The sequence below is a fragment of the Ceratotherium simum genome, chromosome 4 (assembly GCF_057802395.1).
Source record: "Ceratotherium simum simum isolate JZ-2026a chromosome 4, ASM5780239v1, whole genome shotgun sequence".
Lineage (NCBI taxonomy): Eukaryota > Metazoa > Chordata > Mammalia > Perissodactyla > Rhinocerotidae > Ceratotherium > Ceratotherium simum.
In genome coordinates, this window is record NC_141903.1 from 75,416,762 (window position 1) to 75,441,704 (window position 24,943).

Below are 24,943 nucleotides of genomic sequence, written 5' to 3' on the forward strand. Positions count from 1 at the left end.
CTATTACTTTCTTCTCTTTCCTCTGGCTGCTGTGATAACATAAGACCATGTCCATCCAGGGAATGCCTTTACCCTTAGAAGGCCTGTTGGGCACAGGGCACATGGAGTGAATTCTCAGTTGGAGCAGGTTCTTCTCTAGGCTTTCAGAAAAAGCGCTCTTTTGTTTTTATGCCTTTTCTTTGAGTCAGAGTGCTCACACCCGGAGGTTGGAGACCTGGCAAAGGGCCCAGGGGAAGGTGGTTTAGAAGCCCACAGCTGTGCCTGGCTATAGGTTTTTTGTTAAGGAACAAAAAAAAATCCTCCCAGTTTATGTATGGCCAAACCTAGTTTACCAGGTTGGGAGGCCAGATTGGAATTTGGGACCAAAACCCAATAAGTAAATATCGATCTGTAATGTTTCCATTCTTGTATCTAGTTCAACATTAGCTGGCATTAGGAGATTCAGGATTCAGGATTTGGGATTCTAACCCTCCTTCATTCCTTCCTCAGCAATAATGACTAACTGAATCTGTTCATTAGAGTCCCCTGGGAGTGGATTAACTTTGGTCCTTCTTCATTCCCATGTGAAATTCTTTATTGGTTTTCCATTGCCTGTTCAAATCATGTCCATATCCTCAGTTGGGCATTGGAAGTGCATCATGATACGGTCCCAATCTCTTTTCCCAGTCTAGGCTTCCATTAAGCCTTTCTCCCTCCTAACACACCCTGTGCTCTGGTTACCATCTGCTCATTTTTCTTTGGTAACTTCTTGCCTCTCTCCTGACCAGGAATACCAGTCTTAGGCATTTTGTTTTCCAAATTCTGCTTTTATGAGAATGAATATTTCACTCTTGGTTAAATTCTGCTGAGATTGATAGCTATTTGTATAATGTGTATTTCTGCCACTGGATCGCGAGCTCCTTGATAATCATCTTTGTGACTCCTATATCAAAGATAGTCAATGTTGCACTTTTAAAGAAATAGAGTACCTTCAGAACTATTATTTCATTTAATCCCCACAGCACTTCTATAAGGGTGATATTTGGCTTGTAGTGAAAACAAAGTGACTAGAAGAAATGTCAAGATATATTGAACAGTAGCATTAAACAGCATTGCAGAACGAATAGGAAACCATGGCATCAAAGCAAATTTACAAGAAAATTGTAGGTAAGAGAACAGACATTGCAAAAATAGTTGTTGCTATAAACTAAGGAGAGGTCATTCCTAGTGATTGAGGTAGGAAAGTTTGCTGGCTTACTAACATTTTTGGGGCACGTGCCTGTAGATGGAGATGCCATGGCTAGTGATGTCTCCTGAAGCCTATGAGGAAACTTGCCCATATTCTGAAGAATATTGCCTGATGTGTAAACGGCAATGGACTCTGCACAACTATGAAGGATTGGTTATGACCCTTTGCAATAGGTTGGTTTCATTAGGGTCATTCCTGCTAACTAGCATGTGGTAGAAGAGAACAAAAAATCACACAAGTAAAAGCCAAGGCAAGCTAAGTTTATCACTTTTAAAATTCATCAAAGCAAGACTTTCAATGTTTATATTCCTTCTTTCTGATGCAAGAAGGCAGTGTCACAGCAAGAGTCCTAGGACACCCTGTTTGTCACCTGTATGACCTTCAACAAGCCTCTTAGTTTCTTAGAACCTCATATCAAAATGAGTTAATGAAACCTGATCTATAGGGGGGTCTTGTGAAAATAATACAGTCATGCACTGCATAACAACGTTTCAGTCAATGACAGACCACATATACAGCTGTGGTCCCATAAGATTAATACCATATAGCCTAGGTGAGTAGTAGACTATACCATCTGGGTTTGTGTAAGTACTGTAGGGGAGGAAGAAGTTTTTCTCTACCCTTCTAGGTTCTTCTTGCTGGTCTAAGAATTAAATTGACACAAGACAGATAATAGGAGAAAAACGATCAAGTTTTAATAACATGCATACACGGGAGAAACCCAAGAAAACTGAGTAACTGGCCAAAATGGCCAAAGCCCTCACCTTAAATACCATCCTCAGTGGAAGACAAAAGAAGATGTTGAGGGTGGGGAGACTCAGGGATTTTAAAGGGAAAGGAAGTCAATTTAGAGGTAGTTGAAAAAGAACAAACATTTGGAAAACAAGTCTTTGGCCACACAGAAGCAGAAGAACACAGAGGGGAGCCCAAGAAACAGGCTTTTCTCTGTTCCTCCCTGTCTACCACCTAGTTCATGTTATGCTAAGGTAATAGCTCACTTCCTGAGACAGGTTTTTTATCTGAATCATTTTAGGCAGTTAAGGGGGAGGTAACAGGAAAAACTTTGAGTCTTTTGGTTCTTAAAAATAGTCAACCTAAAATAATTCTCATGTTAAAGAGATGCATTTTGGTGTGGCAAATTTTGTTCCCCTTCAGTCCACTCTATGATGTTCACACAAGGACAAAATCGCCTAATGATGCATTTCTCAGAACATATCCCTGTCGTTAAGTGACGCATGACTTTATGAGGTAACATATATTAAAGTATTGTATACAAATAGTATAAATAAAATATTTGAGTTTGTTTTTCGCTGGAAATATAGCAATGCATAATAACTTTTAAAATTATATTTCTATTATTTTGTTTGTTTTTCTATAAATATCTACTTTTTGTAAGACTGACTTCCCATTTTGGTCCTCTCAAGACCTTCCTAGGGCTATATTTGAGTGTAGCTACCTGGGTTCTTATGATTGGCTTCCTGCTGCTACCCCACTCCTGCACTGAAAACTTTATGTATGCTGCCTGTTATGGGCTGAATTGTGTTCCCTCAAAACTCGTATGTTGAGGTTCTAACCCCAGTGCTTCTGAATGTGACTGTATTTGGAGTTAGAGTCTTTAAAGAGATAATTAAGGTAAAATGAAGTCATATGGGTGGGTCCTAATCCAATCTGACTTGTGTCCTTATAGGAAGAGGAGATTAGGACACAGATTTAATTTATAGATATTATCCTAACAGCCAACTTGGCTAGTCCATACATATTCTATAAGGAGAGAAAAAACTGTATTCTATTTAGGATTCTTTTAGTAAGGACATACTTGACTTTGATTAATTTTGAGAGCTATCTGAGTGACTGTGAAGTAATTAAGATGATTATTGGGTATGGCTTACGGAATCAGTCTTATTGGTCTGAGCACATAATTTATGCTACAAAACCATTTCTAAAATTAAATTGAGCTTTGTTAAGACACATAAACTCTTTGAAGCTAAAGTTTCAGTATGGCAGTTACACTCTTAGGGTTTAATGTGTTAATTTACTTTTCTATGCATTCAAATGATTTCTTTGTAACCTAATCTAACTAACTAACTGAAACAAAATCCCTTGAATTCAATATTACTTTTTCCTGTTGGACTAATTCTTAGGCTATATTCTCCATGTGATGCGTAGTTTATTTCGTTATGTCTTTAGGCTTTCCTAAGACTTTCTTTGTTAGTTGTTCTCTATTTTACTGGGAGCACTGAAATTGATCCTGAATATGGGGGTTCCCAGTAAGGAAATTGGGTGGCACGTATGTTCTTTGTAGGAAAAGTTTTTAACAACAAAATTTCAAAATGAAACATTCTGTTGTAGCAGATTGAAGACGGCCATAAATTCTTAGATATTTTTTCTATTAAAAGGTGGATCTGTGTCTCCTAGTCTTGAATCTGGGTGAGCTCTGTGACTGCTTTGGCAAATAGAACATAATGGAAATGATGCTCTGACAGTTTCTGGCTCTATAACTTAAGAGACTAGAAGGGTCTACTTCCTGTTCCTTGGAACACTCACTCTTGGAGCTCTGGTCTACTACATGAGAAAGATGACTAACCTGATACTGCCATACTGTGAGGAAGCCCAGGCTAGCCGCATGGAGAGGCAGCAGGGAGAGACCAATGTTGGCCAATCCCCAGCTGTTTGAGCTGTCCCATCTCAGGCTCCAAGTATGTAAGTAAGGAATGCAGATCAGCTCAATCTTTAGCTGAATATCACCAAATGACTCCAGTTGACACCATGTGAAGCAGAAGAATTGCGCAACTTGAGTCCTCTTCTAATTGCTGACCCATAAAAAAAATGAAAAATAATAAAATAAGTAAGTTTTAGGGATAGTTTGTTATATTGCAATAGACAACTGGAACTTTAACCTTAAAGACTTATCTAAGGATGATGTAGACTTCTTCAAAAATGCTTATTTATCATCATGTAAAGTTAATTTCTGGCAAAGTCTAGAACCTTCTAACTTGACTGACTTGGACATATTTAATCTTCTGTTTGTGTATTTTTAAATATTCAAGAAAATGTATCTGAACGTTTTCATGAAGAATAAGTGTTGAACTTTTAAAAAAAGATTTTATCTTTTAGAACAGTTTTTGGTTCACAGCAAAATTGAGAGTAAGGTATAGACATTTCCCTCATACCCCATAACACCACACATACCTAGTCTCCCCCAATATCAACATCCCCCACCAGACTGTTGCATTTGTTACAACTGATGAACCAATGTTGACACATCATAATCACCCAAAATATATACTTTACATTAGTGTTCACTCTTGGTGTTATACACTCTATGGATTTGGACAAATGTGTAATGACGTGTATCCATCATTATAATATCATACAGAGTATTTTCACTGCCCTAAAAATCCTCTGTGTTCTACCTATTCATCCTAACTCTTCCTCAACTCCTGGTAACCACTGATCTTTCTACTATGTCCGTAGTTTTGCCTTTTCCAGAATGTCATATACTATAGTTGGAATCATACAGTATGTTGCCTTTCAGATTGGCTTCTTTCACTTAGTAATATGCAATTAAGTTTCCTCCATATCATTTCATGGCTTGATAACTCATTTCTTTGTAGCAGTGAATAATATTCCATTGTCTGGAGGTACCACAATCTATTTATCCATTCACCTACTGAAAGACATCTTGGTTGCTCCCTAGTTTTGGCAATTATGAATAAAGCTGCTATAAACATCAGCATGCAGGTTTTTGTGTGGATGTAAGTTTTCAACTCCTTTGGCTAAATACCAAGAAGTGCAATTGCTCAATTGCATGGTAAAAGGATGTTTAGTTGTGTAAGAAATTGCCAAACTGTCTTCCAAAGTGGCTGTACCATTTTGTATTCCCACCAGCAATGAATGAGAGTTTTTGTTGCTCCACATCCTCACCAGTATTTGGTGTCTTCAGTGTTCCAGATTCTGGCCATAATAATAGGTGCGTAGTGGTATCTCATTGTTTTAGTATGCATTTCCCTGATATATGATGTGGACTTGAGTGGTTTTTAAAATGTATTCTTTGCTCTCTTTTAAAAAATAAACTAAATGGGTTTCAAATATTATATTGTATTTTTCAATAAGATTAAAGGTAACAGTGCTATGTATATAGATCTCTTCATTCTGTACATTTATTGAATAAAAACTATATACTATATAATATGGGATAAGCAGAAAAATGTGGATAATAAAGGAATGTTGCTTCTTTTACTTGTAGTGTTTTGGCCTCAGAGGGGATAATTTGTCTGTTATTTATACGATCATTTTATAAAGTTAAAATATCCAGACTTGTAGAGAAAATAACCCTCCTTAGATCTCCCTCTTGCAACAGAAATATAATGTATTGAAGATCAATTGATGTCTGATGTTTCTATCAGTGGTATAAACTAAGATTTTGTTTATAATATAATTGAGACCTCACAAAATATAGAATAGCATTTTCATGTGGAACTGGAATTTCCCTGTATTCCTCACCAGAAAAATTATTCTTATGCATATAGGAGCTAATAAAGAAGAATTGTTTTTATAATAAGCACTTCCTCTTTTCTTTTTCTGATGTCTTGTGTCAATGGAAAAGAACCTCCAAAATAAGTGCTGCTTCTTATCATTGTGCAAATGTGATTCCAGAGCGCACTTCTCTGTCTTAATCACTGAAATTATTTGGTTATCAAAGCCATACACAGTTCATGATTTGACTTTCATCCTTTTCAGACTTATCGGTGATATTGGTCTGGCCTTGAAAACATTAAAATGGCCTTTGTTGGATATTCAACATGTAATTTCAGAAAGACGTGTTCATTTTAAAAATTGAGACTGAATGTTAGTGTGATAGAAGAGTCTTAACAAGGCCTGGGAATAGAACCATAGTTTCTCAGGGTGTGTGTGAGGGAATAGGCTGGGTAAACAATAAAATGGCTAAGGGTGTATTTGTGTGATTGTGGTGTATGTGTGTATACATTCAACAATCTTTCTTATAGTAGACAAAAACATTCTTTAAAGCAGAGACTATTTCCAAAATAAATCTTTAAAGTCTTTTTTAACAGAATTATTCTCAATTTGATATTTGGGAAAATAATTTCTTCCAATCAGCTGTTCTTAATAAAGAGGCAACAGGCCATATGTTCTGTGACAAATCAGACTTGTTTTGGCAATGGGAGTTACATGACTTGGTTTGGAAGTATCAGAACACTAAGAGATTCAATGCCACCTGCCCTCAGTTAACTTACTCCTTCTGTGTGAAGGTATTTTTCTGTGTCAAGTTCATTATAACACAATTGTAATGTTTTCAAAATAGAGATTAAGTTACTTTCTGATAAGTATGTCCAGGATTTTATGCTGCTTTCTGCCCTCATCAGTGAGTGAATAGCTTTTGTACAATTTCTATAGATCGCTTGTCCTACAGAAGGAGTTATTGTATTTATTTGATTTCTTTTATAGCTCTGAGTATTGCAAGGCACGGTGGTGGGGTTGGTGCAGGGATCCTGAGAACAAGGGGATGGATGCCACTGGATCGGGGCTTTGGCAAATCCTAACTGACCTGCAGGGTGTCCTAAACTCGCATGGGTCTCAGGAGAGGGGGTGTTTTTTACAAGGATCCACCATGCAGGTGGTCCAAATTCACTCTACGAGGAACACCGTTCTGGGGGTTATCACACTGTTTAGCCTCACCAGGGAATAGACCTTAAACAATATGAGAGAGCAACAAGATTTCTTCTGGCCTCAACGAATGATAAATTTAATGCCGCTCAGAGTATAAAATGGATAGATTTTTCCCATGGAAAGACACCAAATACAAAACTCAAATCATTCATTACTAATTAAATATCGTTTAATCTTGATCTTCATCAAGACTATTATATTAATATTCATATACACAATTCTGATTTTTGTGTGTGAAATACTGTCTCATTATGCATCCTTAAGAATGCCTGCTACAAACTTTCATTTCCAATAAAGCTCTGGTAAGTTCAGGCCTCTACCTAAGAAATCCTTAGAAATGTGCTTTCTTGATATTCCTCTAACTGAAAAGTTGGTGAAGCTCCATGCCTCCTCATCATATTATCCCACCCTCCGGCTTCTATTTTTGCCACCTCTCTTGGTGCACCCCCCGCACCCTGGTGCCCACATGATAAATCTGGTAGCTGTCACGCAGCTGGCCCGCCACCTCCCCAGCCTCGTGCTGTCAGGAGTGTGCTCAAGGGACCAGTGATGCTGAAGAATTTCTCAGGTCATCCTCATTGACCTAGAAAACCAAAGAGGTTCTAGCTTTTGCCCATGGCTTTCAGCAGTGACACATCTCTGCCTAGCACAGCTCAAGTGTTCAGTAGCCCAAGACCCTGTTAGGATGCCACCCCAAAGTCAGGATGGTGTCAGAAGTGCAATCTGTGTTCTTACACTTTATATAAAAAACCCCAAATAACCCCAACTGCCATTTTGCTCTTTAGTGTCATAGCTGAAACGCTGTGATTCTGTTTTGGAAAATACACAACTCACTCAAAATTATTCTATTATGCTATCCCAAAAGGTGGGATTCAGCAAATGGCACAAACAGCCAAAAGGACCTTAGTGGGCAGAATGTGGGCTCTCTGACTTCTTGTTTCCCACTCTGGTAAGAAAATCAACTAGGAAACACGGACGGAGGATAATTCCCTTGCCCGGCAGCAGATCTGTAATCTAGCCCATCCTTCTTGAGTGAGCTTGCACTTGCTGGAGACGTTTTAATGTCTTAATGAAAGGACAGGGAAATTATCACTCACTGATTTGTGTTTTTAAATTTGGAGTTTCTAAATTAAGACAACTTAACGATACAGGCATGCCCATTTCCAGGAGTAGATGTGCAGCGCCTGCGTTTGATGTGTCACCTTGAGGGTTTCCTGGGAGGTAATTATCATGCTGGGATGAGCTAATCTCCCCTAGAATGGTACACCTGCCTCATTCTGCTAACAAATAGGCCCCTGCCTTCCAGAGACTGCCTGACCTGACTTATTATATCGCCCCCATCAGCGGAAAGACTCATATCATCACTGGGCCAAAGGTGAATTGCCTAGAGACAAAGTTGGAATGAATTTTTTGCAGTCCCATTTCGCCAGACATTCAAACCACTTCATTCTGAAGAGTGGAGACCTTTAACTCTGTCACATATTTATGTATGCTTATAAGGCTAGGGAAGGGTCTTTCTGCAGATCAGCTCTGGATGAATGTATCAAAATAGTATTCCAGAAGAAACTGTGTCTGCCTCCCAAACCTTTGTTCTCCAGTGTTATTACTCTGAGAGAAGAGAAACACTGTTGCTGGTGTTTTAGTTTGCTTGCATTTTGGAAGTTGCATGTGTGTGCTTTTGTCACATAGCAATCGGCATAGAATTTCAAGTCCAAATACGGTCTGGATCTGGAGTAGGGTCAGGGTCACACAAATGCCCATCTCATCCTGAAAAAAGAAATTAAGACTTTTTAGCTGATGCCTGTTTTCCATATAAAATGTGGCTTTGTTTTTTTAATAGTTTTTCTTATTCCCTACAGCAAAAGAGGCTAATATTCATTTAAAACCCAATAACAATTAAAACCCCCAATAACAATTAAAATCTACAATGAACAACTGCTCTAGCTTTGTTTATTGCATGCATAAATAATCATACTTCAATGAACATGTTAGTATCTATGATCTCTTCCCAGATTAAGGTTGCCTCGAGACTGCTTGCTTTGGCTACTGTAAATGTGACATGAATTACGCTCAGGAAAATGTGTCTAACATGCTGGGTTTGAAGTAAATTATTTTCTTCTAATATACCTACACAACTGTCACAAGGAATTACACTGCAGATTTAGTGATGTTAAGTGTCAATTGTAATTTGGTGACAGCCATTTTATTGGCTATGCATACTGCTCTGCTAGCACTGCTTCTCAGTATGGAGGCCACCATATCATTAAAAACCAGTGATCCTTCACTGATGACATAATTTGACTGGCAGAGAGAGGAGCAGAGAGGGGTTTGCTTCCACCTGCACAGAATCTGCTGTATGTCAGAGACGAATTTGCCTTCAAATTAGAAACAGCACTGCAGATGAGGGGCTGTGATTTTGCTTGAGTTCTTTTAAGGCATTTTTCTGGAATGGTTACTGAGCAGCTGATAGAAGTCTCCTTTAATATGTCAAACATATATATTATGCAGCCTGTAAACATTTCAAATATTTTTAGTCCTAGCTTACAGTGAGTTATCTATGAAACAGTTTCAGCTGAACTGAGCCGCATGGATTTCTGCACACTAATCCAGCCATTCTTTTGTCTATAACTCTCTCTTTGGCATAGGTTCCAGGAATAAAATTTATGTGATCAAATGGTAACCAAAAAAAGAAAAAAAAAAAAGCCTAACAAAAAACAACCAAGGTCTACTATGAGCCCAGTGTTTTGGCAGGTAGGATAAATCACCCAAGCTATGTAAAAATTTACAGTAAGAACAGAGCTATAATCATACATTCTAAAAATTTTATAAACTGACAGTTCAAGTTATGTGTTTTATACTAATATACGTTGTGGTAGGGTCTAATAAACTGTGACTCACTCATAAATAGTAGAAAAGCTGACGGCACTCACACACAAGCACACACACAGACGCACACACATTCTGTGCTTATGCAGGAAACAGGAAATAGAGTCCAAGACTTTCTTAGCAAATTTAAATCAATATAACTGCATTCCATTTTCAGTATTTAAATTAAATTTTTTGCTGCAAGGCACTGTAAGGAACAAAGCAAAGTACCTTAAAAGAAAGTGTATCGCTCGTAATTTTACCTCATTTCACACCTATTTGACAGCTTCTCTTAGCCAATTGGTTTCATTGAAAATGCTGACAATATTCACCTATTAGAGTCCTGCCCTTCTGTGTGGAGACCATTCCTCTTAGATACACTGTATTAGCTTTCATCGTAGAAAAAAAATAACTTTTTCCCTCCTCACACTACTGACACTTGCCACTATTTTTCCCCTTCTCTTAACACAGCATTATTTATTTATTTACTAAGAAAAGAAAGTTTCCAGAACAATAAATAGCATAAATTATTCAGCCAATTTCAGTCCAGCCGCATAAATCATACTCAGGCAGACAAGCTCCTTACGACAAATGCTTTGTCTAAGAGAAATACGCCACTGAAGGTTTAATCAGAACCACTAAACATTTCAGACTTTCCTGTTTTTATTCTTGGCCAGAAACTATTTCTCTATCTACAGAGGCTCTTGAGAATGCTCTTTTTTTTCCCATGAGACTATTGAGACCATTTTTATCCACAGTAGGGAGGAGGGTGTTAATAAAAGTGCACTTTTCTGAAGAAAAATTCAAATGGGGGTTGGCAAATCTTCTGAATTCTTGAAAGCATATTTTCAGGGCCAACTGTGGATATGTTAATAGCTTTTCACATGATAGGCCATCAAGTGCTACTTTTTGAGATTGGTCAGGGTGTTCCCACATCCACCAAAGAAAAAGCAAATGGAAATTGGAAGCAGGATGAATGCAGTGTAGCTGGCAGCATCAGAAGATGCTGGTTCCTCTTTCGTCTTGTCATTGGCTCCTAAGGCTTCTGCTAGTTATGTTTTTTTAACTGAAGCTTCCTCCTTTACTGCCTTATTAATATAAATGGGCCCCATAAAAATGCTTGATTATAGCGTGGTAGGCTAAAATATGTCCATAAAAAATCTTTTTTTGGTAAGCTGCAAATAATGCTGATATTTTTTCCAGTAAGAAGAATGAAATCTTAATTCCCCTAATACTTTAATTGCCAACTTTTTTTTTTAGTTATTATTTAACTAATTCCTGGACCATCAATGATTCAAGGCATATATGTAGGTTGTTGGGGACATCCGATATTTGGAACTACTTTGACTCTTAAAAAAAATAAGGTCCATGCTTGATTTTTGATAACCATTTACCCTGAGGGGAAAGTTTCCACTCTGGTAAAGTACTTAGTAAGGTGGTTGCTTTGTTTTGTTTATTTTTGACAACAGATGTCTTGTCACCCACGGAAGATATCCAACCATTTCCTCAGTGAAAATGGTCATGGCTGAGCAAAGAGTAGTCAGTTTCCTCACCGAGTTTTAGTCAAAAAGGGGACTATGTTGTCCACGTTAAAACCACTAGGAAACATTGGGAAAAGGTGGGAATAAGCAGGTAGTGGCAGTGGCAGAGGAGCCAAGGATTGTGATTTTGGAGTATAAAGGCAGGGAACATGTTGTGAAGGATTTGTCTACACCCACGGTCCCCCCAGCTCTCGCTGTGGAGCCAGTCTCAGCAGCGCAGCGCCCCCCAGCGTACAAGAAGGCATTACTTCAGTGAAGCCAGAAGAAAGGCACAACCTGGAACACAGCGTGACTTCCCCCAGGCCTGTTTTCCGCAGTAGTTTCTGGACTCAGCCTTGCTTACCTTACAAGCTCTGAGTGAACTGTGGCCCAAGCAGCTGTGGCCACGGGCCACGTGACAAAGTATTCCTTTCTGATGTACATGTGGCATTTTGCCGTAAAAAGGTACAGCCCACGGATCTCCTGAGGAACATGCATCAAGTTTATTTTCTAACTAGTAAATGAATAAATTTTTCTGACTCAGTTGGGAATGAAAGGAAAATAACCCACCTTTGGAGCTATCCCAAGATCTGACTCCTTTGGAGCAGTTCATGTAATTTAACAACAACCACCCAGTCAGCAGAGAACTCTGGTGAAAGTATGTAGCCAACCATAAGCCTCGCAGATGAGGGATCCACAGGGGCTAAGATAGAAGCAGGTAACTTTCAGCAATGCTGCGGGAGAAAATTTAGCTCAGGGAAATGTCAATAAAATTCCAAGGACCCCATTCTAGACAATTTAAGTGCCCAAGTTCTTAGATGATATTACAATGCACTCTCAGAAATGGTTTGGTTGTGATTATTGTCTGTGCAGAGTTTGTGTCCACTTGATTATATTTGTCATCTATTTTTCCAGGTCTCTGGTGAGTATATAAGAAATTGGGGAGAATCTACAGTAGGTTAGTGAACAAGTTAAAGAAGTCAAGTACAAGGATTGGGACCTTATACAACAAGAGTTTAGAATTTTAAATAAAAGGAAAGAGGTTAATACAGTGTAGAACGTTATGACATTTTCAACGAACAACTGCTCTTTCTGAACTTAATTTCTCTTAGATAGACCAAGTTATCATTGTCTGTCAGTAGGGTGAGCCTAAGTCCCAATTTGCCCAGGACAGTCCCAGTTTACATCTGTTGAGCAGGCTTAGTTATAAATAACATCCCCTTTTATTCTTAAAAGTGTCCTGGCTTGGGAGATAAATTATATAGTCACCCTAATCATAAACAAACCTCCCTTTGAAGCTAATAGATTTGTATAAAGGATGAAAGTGGAAACATTTTGATTTGGTTTTCAAATCTGGTTTCCTGAAGTGATGGAGTGAGCCGGCAGGGGACATGAAAAGCAGAGCAAACTGTGCCTAGATGATAACGCACTTAGACCTACATCTTTCCTCCAACTGTTATCATTATGTCCTTTGTCTTTCTTCCCTGGGCCTTCTCTGGGGATATTTTGAAATGTTTTCGGAAAAACAATTTAGGACTCCAAATAATTTCAGATTTTCTTTTATAGTTGTAATATTTAGGAAAAAAGTGAGGAACTGGATTTCATATGACTTGCTTAAATTAATTACGGAGTTGGGAATGGAATCAAATTTCACTTTATTTGGTCTTGAGGACTATCTTGGGTAGTGTATTAGAATAGATGCTAGCTTTCTGAGAGCAATCAACAATGAATTATAAGTAGGACTTGACCAATGGATTCCATTTCTGATTCTGCCAAAGTTAAAAGAAACTGCCAATGAGTTAACTTAAGAAACAGCATATGGTTAAAAATATTTGTAAACATGGACACTACTTATTTTTAAATATTTAAGCAAGATTTTTCATAAAATTAGGAATTTCAATTAATCATCTTACTTATGGTAATTTTTTAGAAGTTAAAAATTACACTCATTGCCTGACAGATTCTTTTGATTAAACACATGCTGGTTAATGTGAAGTTGCTGTGAATAATGATTTTTTGGGGGTATTTTTCTTAGCAAAGCATGCATTAAATTAATTACTTTAAAAATGTGTACATGAAATGATAAATTCAAGGTCTTTTGGAAAACAGGAAATGTAGAGTATTGGTATGTTTTACTAGGAATATTATCTTCTATTTTGGTTCACTTATTTTTCGTGTAATAAAACTCTAAATTGTTAAGTGAGGAAACACCTGTTTTACCTGATTTTCTTAAGTGCACTGGATGGATATTGGATGCCTGGCAGCAAAACTCTCATTGAACCAAGGATGTCATGATGTGAACTACAATGGCTGAATTATTGCATCCAAGAGAATATTATACTAAAAGTTTGCTGCATGGTGATCTTCAGGGGCTTTGCTATAGAATTACTTGTAAATGGAACCATTTTATAAAAACATCCTTTGGATGCTTCAGGAATTCACAGAATTGGATGAGAAGAGATACATTGTTATAGATAAGGAATGGATTTGGAGAAGAAAACAAATATTAGAAAGAAATGAACATTTCTTGGGTAGAAACAAAGTAAAGAATACGCTGCATGGAGCCTCTTTTATTTACCCTTTCTATAAACTGCAGGGAGAAGCTTAAATGACAGAATGTCCCAAACCCTGTGCTGCTATTTTCTTGCACCCATCAGTGTGTTATCCTCTGGCACAGTCACTGATGTGTGGGTGGCTTGTGACCTGAGCCAGCCAATCAGAGTCCTTTGAATACTGGGCTAGAAACACTTTCTCTGAGACGGTTTGCATGCCATTTTCAGCTGAAGCCATCTTGCTGTCCCAGGGGGAGCCAGTTTTAGAATAGTCTTGTTGGATACTCTTAGGATAATGAACTGATAAGATTGCTGTGAGGATTAAATAAGGAGAAGGTGTACTGTGAAAATTTCAAGCTTTATGATGACTTAAATAAAGGCTTTGGGTCAGTGGAAAGGCAAGGTTGTAGGAAGATTTTATAACCTAAACAAGGTACCCGTTACAGCAGGGACTCAATAAATATTTGTTTTCTTTCTTCATTGCTGATCAGTGTCCATTCTGTGGTTTTGTCTCCACTTTACCTTTTCAGTTTGATATGTAGATTGGTTTTCTTCTAGTTTCCATGGCCCAGCACCTGGGAATTCCCTACCTATCTACCAAGGGGCATGGGAAAACCCCATTATCAACCTTCACACATTATTGTGGCTGATGAGTGAACAGTATCCCATGTCCCATATCATTAGATAGGGCAGTTTTACCTAATGACAGAGTGGCTGGACATTCCAATCATTCTTTAGTTAAGTACAAATTTCCTTTGAGGAAAACCAGATTTGGGGGCACAGGTTGTGACAGATTGTATATTCCCAAAATGACCACAACAATATTTCCTCTCTCGACTGCTCTTCCAGAACTTTGCCATGCCCTCAACAAGAGGCAGAGTCTTCGTCTCTTCCCTTAAGGCTGTGCGGGCTTTTGTGACTGTTTTGACTAATCGGGCATGGCAAAAGTGATGCTGTGGGGTTTCCAAAACTAAGTCAAAAGAGGGGATACAGCTTCTGTCTGGATCCCTCTCTGGGGATGTTCCCTGTTAGAACCCAGCCAGTATGCTGTGAGGAAGTGCAGGATACATGGAGAAGAACCGAGGCCCCTTCCTGCCAACAGTCAGCACCCACTTGCCAGCCATGGGAGCGAGCCATCTGGTAGGCTGAGCATCCTGCCCTCCACTGGGCTCCCTCTCCTGATGCTATGTGGAGCAGAAATGAGCTTTCCCTGCTGAGCCCTGCCCAAACTGCAGATTCATGAGCAAAAATAAATGGTTGCTATTGTTTGAAGTTGTTGCTTTTGGTGGTTTGTTATGCTACAATAGATATTAATCCTCACCACTTCATGAGGTAGTGCTAGTATTATGCTCATTTTATAGAGAAGGAAATAGAGGCATCCGACGGTTAGATAACTTGTCAAGGTTACACTGGTGGTAAATGATGGGGGTAGATTCTAGATCCTCCCTCACAGCACAGCTTCTCACAGAGGATACAACATCTGTTTATCAGTCATGCTATGGCGGTAAATTGTGTGGGCTCTGGAGAAAAACCACCAGAATTTGAGTGCCCAAATAGTGCAGAACATTGTTCTTAGATCCTGGGGGAATCAGCAGTGAGCAAAACAGAAATCCTTGTCCTCATGGAGCTTCCTTTCCAGTGTGTGAGGGACAATAACATAAAGCCCTTGGCATATAAAGCATTTACCACAGTGCCTGGCACATAAATGTAACATGAATATTGGTGATTGGTATGATTATTGAAAAGGCTATGGTTATTGTCTGTGGCCTTGATGTTACAAATAGTATTGCCTATCCATTTTAACAGCCACATTTCAACAGCTTGGATGGGAAATAACATTTGATCTGTGTGAACAGAATACAAGTTTGAAACAACTCAGATAATTCTAGCAAATGATATAGTACTTAGTGTTGAATATTTAGATATGATTTGATGCCCTCTAGGACCCTGTGGACCTATAAAGAGATGTCAAAGGGGATTACGAAAATAATTTTGTAAATACTAAAAAAGAAACTCCAACAGAAATATAATGTAAAATATTGATTAACTGTGTAATGGTGGGCAGGGAATGTGTCGATAATTGAAGTTAACAGATAGCCCTTAGTTTCCTGGTTCATCAAACCTTTTTCCAGAGCTGATAAACAGCAAAATTGGCTTAGATGTCACTTCCTTTTATTACTCCTGTGTAGATGCCAATGAGTAATAGACAAGGAGCAGCAAGAACCCAGGTAATTAGTCTGTCGTGGATATTTAGAGCTGAAGGGACCTTAGAGACTCCTCTTGTCTAGTTCCCTTATTCTAGAGTTTAGGAAACTGAGGCTTGGAAGATGCTACGTGTCCCAATGGCACATGTTGGTGAGCATCGGAACTGAAACAAAGTCCCAAGCCCTGGACTTCCAGAATGCACTTCACTTGTAACCTTCACTAGTTTTCACTCACACAGTCTCCCTCCTCTTCTCTCCACATTTGCAACTGCTGATCATCTGGGCTCTGAGTACATGTAACTGAGTTAAACGGAAACTAAGATTTCTTTTTCAATATCGTGGTCGGTAAAGACAGGACCAGAAAGGAACCTTGATTTTCTTTTAGCCGGAGACTTGGAATTCCAGCCTCTGAGCCCTTGCTCAAGGAATTGACTCCACCTGGAATGCCTTTGTAATTCCACCTGGAATGCCCCTGTGCTTTCTCATGCTGGCCACTTTTCCACATGAAGAAAGCCTGTTCATTTTCATAGTTGTTGGAGGTCATCGAGAGGACCTGACTGCAGATTGACCCATGAGCTGGACCCCAGGCAACTGGAAGCTCCTTGCCTTTTCCCTTGCCCTTGGAATGTACCTTCTGCCCACTGTTCCCACTCAGTTAAGACCTCTATGTAAACTTTTAAGATTCTGGCAGGCAGAGGCGGAGATCTACGCATCTTGTGGCGCCCCCCAAGACAAGCCTCCTAAATAATTCCCTTGCCATTTACCAATCTGGAAGGATCTGCCCCTTTCTTCAGTGTCTCCTTGCCCTCCGCATATGGGGGCCAGTTTGCAAACCAACAATAGGTCAGCTGTAATGCCATGAAGCCTTCTCTGACCACTTTGGCTGAACTATTTAGTTGGTTCCTCCTTCCACTTTCCTTGTATTACTCCCCCATGTATTACTTCCATTCTAAGCTGTAAGCATCCTGAGGGTAGAGAGGTATTACCTTGACCGGGACAACATAGTATCATCCACGAGTACAACAAGCTGTACATGCTGTGATACATACCGTACATCTTTCCTAGTTTAGTAAGAAGTTTTCAACATGTTCCTTTCAGATCTTGGTAGCTAGCCACCTGCATTTGGCCTGTAGTTAAATTCCAATCAATGGCGAATTGTATCGTCATGTTTTCAGAGCAACAGTGGCAAGAGTAATAAAGTAACAGGAGGAAAATGCTTTTTATCAAATAACTACTGATATGTAGGAGGCATTATAAAATGATTTAATTTATTCACTTTCTAAGTACTTGGATCACTTACTAAGTAAAAGACAACATGTTAGGCTGCATGTTAAATAAAAAGCTGAATAAATGTACATAATTTATTCTAATGGTGGATGATAGTGTGTCCAAACCATGTTTTCTGTAATGCCTTTCCTGTCTCTTCCCTTAGGAGATGGAAGTAGGAATAGGAGCTGAAGAGGTAGGTTGTTATAGTTTTAATTTCCCTTATAGCCATTCACTGGAAACAAATATATAGAACCAGTCATCCTTATGTAACATGTAGCATACGTAGTCAGGATTAAGTGCTGACTAGTCAACTCTTTAGGTCTCTTTTCTTTTTTTTCTCTTGTTACATTGGGCATCAGAACCTTGATTTCAACAGTATTTGTATTTACCTAACTCAGATATCTATCTGTAATAATATTTGAAAGGGCTATTAAATTCCACATTTATAAAGAGAGCTGAAAGGCTTAAATGAATAAAATAGACCGTATACAAGAATATGTGTATATATATTCTGAATTTTTGAGATTAACTTTTAATTTTTCTCCCCTAAGAATTGGTAAACTCTTTAGTAAGATGTGTTTTAGAGAATTTTTTTTCTTATCTTGTATGGTCTGAATTTATTTTCCTCTTTTTTTGCCCAGCTGTAGTAATTAGGCTGCTGGAGAGTCAAACATGCAAAAAACCATTTCAGTAAAAGGTGATATCTTCTACAAATGAGGTGTATATGAAGATCACAGAGAAAGGATCTTTAAGTTTCACGGGAGGAACTAGAACATTTCTTCACAGAGGTAAACTTTCAGTTGAATGTTGAGAATGAGAAGGTGTTTTCTACGTGTACAAGTGGAAGTAGGGAATCTTAAACTGAATGAATGACATTGATTCAGGTACTCATACGTTTTATTGAACAATCATTTCTTGACCATCTTCTGTATGCCAGGCATTGTAGTTCGGTGCTGGGGATATAAAAATGAAGATCTAGTCCTAGATATCAAGGAGTTGCTTGGGAAGAAAGATACAAATAGATAATTATAAAATAAGACTGTGGGTGAAGTGATAGAATTATGCACAGAGCTTCACGGTAATAAAGATGGAGGGTTGAAAGAACATTGTATGTTCAGATAATTAGAAGTGTAATTAAAATTACAAGAATGGGGCAAAAGTAGGTAGAAGTCAACCTGGTTAGATATGGAATATACTGAATTATGAAGAACTTTGAATACACTTAAGAAACAGTAGATTCTATCTTGTTTTTGATGGGAAACTGTTGAGAAATTTTATGCAGTTAAATTTGCTCTCATTTATATGTTATGTCACTTGCAACAGTGTGAAGGAGACAGACACAAGTTATGAGATTATTGCAATAATTCAGGCAAGAGATAATGCATACCACAACTGGCAGTAGCAGTGAGGATAGAGGGAATGAAATTTTTATTAACTGATTTGATATGGGGCTAAAGGAGAAGGATAAATATAGGATAAATATAATTTAAGGGTAAGTTTCTGGTTTGCAATGAGTGGGAGGTAGAACATGAAGATCAAATACAGTTTTGAGGGAAAGATGATGAGTCACTGTCCGTTGGCATTTTCAGATGAATATAATCTACAGAGAAATTAGATTTACAAGTCTGAAGACAGAATAATGCTCTGGGAAAATTAGGTTGGAGGGCCAAAAGAGAGATGGCAGTGGAAGGTAACACTGGGAAGCATGCATAGGATAAGAAGAGAAGATGGACAAGGATAAAATTTGAGGACGCTTAAAGATGTAAGAGGAGGACAGGAGAAGATGAGCTTAAAAGGATGCTGGGAAGAAATAGTCATAGAGAGAGAGAAGAAAGAAATAGAGAATTTCATGTCATGGAAATCATGTGACAAAAGTGTTTCAAGGAAGGACTGGTCAATGAAATTATAGTCAAAAGAGATCAAATAATTACAGGTAAAGGCTAAAAACTACCTATTGGATTTGGTAAGTGGGTCACTGATGGACATGGTGGTAGAAGTTCCTTTCTGTGGAAGGATTAGAACTGTGTTACACTGGGTTAAGGAATAAACAAGAGGTGCTAAGCTGAGATTTTGAAGGTGGATTCCTTTCTATAGAAACTTCTATGTGAACAGCAGAGCATATCTAGGGTAGTGCCTATGGGCTGGTTGCATGATTAAAAGAGACTTTTTAAAGATACCGCGATGGTGTTCATAGGCTGACATACCAAGAGAGAAGGAACCAATGGAGAAGGGAGGCTACAAGATGAAAAAGGAATAGGGATAACTGGGTGAACAATATCGCAGAAGAGGCAGAGGGGGATGAGATGAGGTTACTGATTCTTTTCTGTCTGTCCCATGCTGTTCTTGTTCCATAATACCCTGAGCCGGGCAGGTCACTTCCTTGTAAAACCTGAATATTAATTTGGTCTCCATATGGTGCCTTCTCTGTGGTGTTGAATTCAAAGAAACACAACCCAGCTACCAAAAAAATAAACTAAATTTTTTATTGGTGTCCCTCTAAAAATGCCTGGGCAGGGGCAGTACAGTCCTAACTTGGAGTAAGACTTCTTAAATTTCTCTTTTAACATCTCTCCCCCTGAACAATTGTTTTTTTCACTAATACCTGCAGATTTTCCACACTATATTGCACAGCAAAGCATACTAGGTTCCTTTTTCAACCTCTCTCCTTCTTGCCAAAGTCACACACTTTAAAGTGGCATAAGAATCTCTCCTGCTATTTCTCTGTTTTCCAAAAGAAGTTAGAGAGGAAGGGAGCAGAGGAGCACATGGAAATAAGAGGAACTGAAGCTGAAGAACCAACCCAGTACTTCTCAAACTTTAGCATTCATCAGAATTACCTGGAGAGTTTGTTAAAACGCCAGTTACTGAACTCCATCCCCAGAGATTCTGATTCAGTATGTCTGGGGTTGTGCTCAATAATTTGTATTTCTAATAAGCTCCCAACTGATGCTGATGTTTCTGGTCTGTGGAACACACTTTGAGACCCACTGAATTACCAGCTTAATGGGGAGCAAACTGGAGCAGAGACTCAGGAACGATGGAATGCTATTACTGAAGCCAGAGAATGAGGCAGTTATTATTAAAGCAAAAGGAAGTCTGGTTATTAGAAGATGTGAGACAATGCCTACTTGATGCTGAGTTACTGGCCCAGGGTCTTTTGCTTCTTCCAATGGAGGTGTAACCAGTTCCACAGTTTGAGGAAGGGATAGACATAGGGGTAGTAGCTGGGTGGGTCCAGTGTTGGGGTTAGAGGCATTCAAAGGCAGACATTGCAAGGCAGGTTTTTACACATTAATTTCACAAAGGACAAACTGAGGTAAAAATTAGCATCCAATTTTTTCCCCAGAAGGTCTCAAGAAGTTTTGTGACTCATCCAAGTTTAGTTTTGCATCCAGACTGAAGTAGGTTTTCTGATCCTCTAGATGAGTGTTTTTTCCACATACAAAGTAACTTAAAGGTAATATTTATAAGCAATTATGTAGAGTAGTTTATGAATCTAATGTCTATGACAGCTTTACCCAATTCTGAGAAATGATAAATCCCCAAATGCATTTCTTAATCTATATAATTATGTACAACATACATAAGCAAACTAATTTCAGTGAAATCTGAGCCAGATATTTCCAGTTCAAGTCAAATAATTAAATTTTTATATTGCTGAATAGCTAAACAAATTTTATGCCTAAGATACCCCTTAAGAACTTGTTAATGTACTTTTTACAGTGTTGTGTTCTGCAGAAAATGTTGACTTATGTCCAGGTAAACAGGTGTCAAAGCAGGGAAGACTATAAGGTGAATGAGTATTTTCATAAATTCTGATATAATTTTAACACAGGCAAAAAAACATGTTCCATTCCCCTTAAGATCCATCTTTTCTAAGTAAATAATGTTTAGAATTCCTCTTCATGTTGCTGTACAGTTGAGCAAGTTAGATTGTAAGGAAATAACTGCATTTGTGAGATGAGAAAAACAACAGATACATAATCACCTCAACTTTGGACAAACCTCTGAAATGGAAGCCAATATAGCAATGAAATCACAATGAAATTATAAATTTATGGAGGAAAAGCTGGGAGGTTAATTTTACCCTTTAAAACCTCAATGAAGCACAAAATTCAGGGGAAAAACTAATAATTATGACCAAGAACTGTAAGATTTGGAACATCAACTCAGCAAATGAAGACATTACCACATGGCAGACATTAGCCAATAAAAGGCATCCAATCACTCTAAAATGAGCTCATAACGCAAAATGTGAGCACTGTGGCTTTCCAGAGAGATGGTGCATTTATAAAAAAAAATCCATTTATTACTTCCTGTGTCTGAGCTCATTCAATCCACACTCACTGAGCAGAGACAATGGCCTCGCACTTTGTGTGATGTGTCGAGGAGGACTAAAAAAATGTGTCAGGTACAGATCCTGACCTTAAGCAGATTATAGTTTAGTTGGAATGTGTGACTGGAGGGAAAAGAGATGAACAACTAACTATAAGATAAGGAAATATGCCAAAGATAACAAGAAACCACTATGGGTAGGAAAAGAAAGAGTGTGAGGGATCAGTGAGGAGGCAGAGTTTAGGATGACCCACAAGGAGAAGCAACTGAACTGAGCCTTACAGCATGCATAATATTCTTTGATTTTTATTTTAAAATTTCTCAAAGTACATACTATCTCACTAAGCTGAAAATGCCACGACATCATGCTTTCAAATGGCAATTTGATATCAAACCAACATACCTTAACATGTGAATCAGAACAAAGCATACAGGAGTATAAAAGACACTGATGTGTATAAGTCAGCATTAGCCAGTTTATGCACAGCATCAAACTTCTCCTATAGCTCAGTGGCTTAACCAAGCTACAGTTTAGACATGATCTATTACCTGCAGAGGGATAACTTCATAAAAAGAGTGGAGAATGGCTGAGAGGCAGAGAGAACCTTAAAAGACTCGTGGAAGAAGTTGGAACAAGTCATGATGAGGGCTTGAACCAGTGCAGGAGCAGTGTGACTGGAAAGGATGAGATGGATTCAAGAGATTTTCACAAGTAGATTTAATTGGAACTACTTGATGTAGGAACTGAGGGAGAAGAAAGTTTGTAATTCACATCTAGCTTGGTTGACTGGGTGGATGGTGATACTGTTAACTGACGAGATATCATTTACTCAGAAGCAGTACCAGGTCTGGGGTGAACTTCATTTCAGTTCTTGTAGGAAAATCTCTTGGAGATATCAACCAAGCAGTTAGAAATGTGTATTTGGATCAAAGAAGAGAGACTAGGACTAGACATGTAGATTTGGAAATACCTGGCTTCAAGGTGACAGTGGAAGCTGTGGGATCCCTGAGATTTCCCAGGAAGGAGAGGACCAGGCATGGAACTTTGGGGAAAGCCTTCAAGGAATGAAGAGGTGAGTCCAGAGTCCAGCTTTGCTCTTTTCTAGAATAGGCTTTGTATTAGTTTTGTTGGACTGCTGTAATGAAGTACGACAAACTGGGTGGCTTAAATAACACACATTTCATAAATTTATTGTCTCCTAGTTCCAGAGGCCAGTGTCCAAGATCAAGGTGTCAGCGGGGTTGATTCCTTCTGAGGGCTATGAGGGAGAATCTGTTTCAGGCCTCTCTAGCTTGTGGTGTCTTGGTGGCAATCATTGGCATTCCTTGGCCTGTAGATGCATCACCCCCATCTCTGCCTTCATCTTCTTGCAGTGTCCTCCCTGTGTGTGAGTCTCTCTCAGTGTCCAAATTTCCCCTATTTATAAGGACACCAGTCATATTGGATTAGGGCCTACTCTGATGACCTCATCTTAACTCAATCATCTGCCAGGACCATATTTCTAACAAAAGTCACATTCTGAGGTACTGGGGGTTAGGACTTCAACATATGAATTTTGGGGGACAAAATTTAACCCATAGTAGGCTTCTTCTGTTCCCTCTTCCCAACACGTTTTGGATTAGGGAGAAAGAAGCCAGAGTGCAATATGCTGAGAATTAAGAGGAGATGAGAAAGCTGAGGAAGGGAATGTAGACTATAATTGGAACTATATCCATTACAAGTCAACTGTTGAGGGCTAGGGCTCCACAGATGATACATTTTCCAGAACAAACTACTTTACAGTTTGCCGAAGAATCAGTCTATAGTATCTTAACAATGCTTGCTGCAAGATTATTTCTTCAACCTAAAACATATGGGCTTGCTTGTTTGGTGAAGAATGGCACATATCCTTAGGACATAAGTTAGTAGTTATTCGCTTTGCATCTAGTGTAATGTACTCTTTTCTGAGGAAACTTAGAAATTTGAGTTTGAAAAATGATCTGTCTATGAGAGTATGGACTAAGCAATTTTAGGTATGGCAGAGCAATAAAAAACATTCTTGCCATGGATTCATTGGAGGTGCAAGGACACAGATTAACCTTGGGAGGTGTATTATAGCATTTATTTTTTCAAAAGAAAGGAAAGACTTGGTATTTAAATTCTCGCTTTCATTTGAGAAGGCAAAAATATAAATCTTGTGATGTCTGAAAAATATTAAAATGTTCACAGAATTAACCGTCAGTGATAATATCAAATGTCACATTTCTACTTCATCACATATTGGGAGAAACTGAAATATTTAACCAAATGGTGGCATACCAGGCTCTTCTCTTATGCATTATGGTGTGTTAATTTTATACCAAAATTGCTGGGTTTAAGTATGTGTATACAATTTTGTTTTGGGTCTTAGCTGACGTGGTTTGTGATTTGCAGTTGGATTTAAAATAAACACCAAGGAATTGACGTGTTCTTGTAACAGAATTTTAATAGTACTTATCTTTCAGTGACATTTGTTTGTCCTCCTAATTTTCCATTTTTATTTGTTTTTTGGTTTACAAATTATACATGTTGAGAGAGCAACCAATTGAGTACATTTTTCCTAAATATTATACATTAAAATTAGTGATGCTTCTAAAGCATTTGGATTCTGAAAGAATAGTCTCATATCTTATGGTCTTTTGTTCTTTTTCACAATTTATGTAAGTGGGAGGTACTGTTCCTGGGGAAAAATAGTGATAATATAGACAGATATTGAACTTTGTCTGCTCTGGTAAAAATTCAGAGCATCCAGCTATTATATGTGGCACGTTTTCCATAAAAGGGCGCACAGTGGAAGTTAAGCTTGTGATCTAGCTGTATCCAGTATTATTTCCCTCTCGTGCTTGCCTGATTTTTCTACTCTCCACTTGGTCCTGGGGGCTTTACGGCTGCTTCTGAACCTTATGCTAGGTACTGAGCCCTTTCCTTTCTTTTTTCTTCTCTGACAGGGGGAACTGTATCTCCCCTTGTTTTGCCCACACCTCTACATTGCTCTGAAGGCAAAAGGGCTACACTTTGTTTTATGAGAAAACATTAAACACGTTAAGTCAGAAAAGACTCAGTGAAAAGAATACTGGACTTGGAATTAGAAAACATGAGATTAGATGTCTTGAATCCTCCTTAGGCTGCTAATAGCTGTGTATTCTTCACAAGATATTAAACCTCTTAATCATTTATTCATTCGTTATTCCATTCACTTATTCACCCATTCATCAACGTCTTTCCAACAGCATTTATTGAATGTTTCCTGTATTTTAGGCACT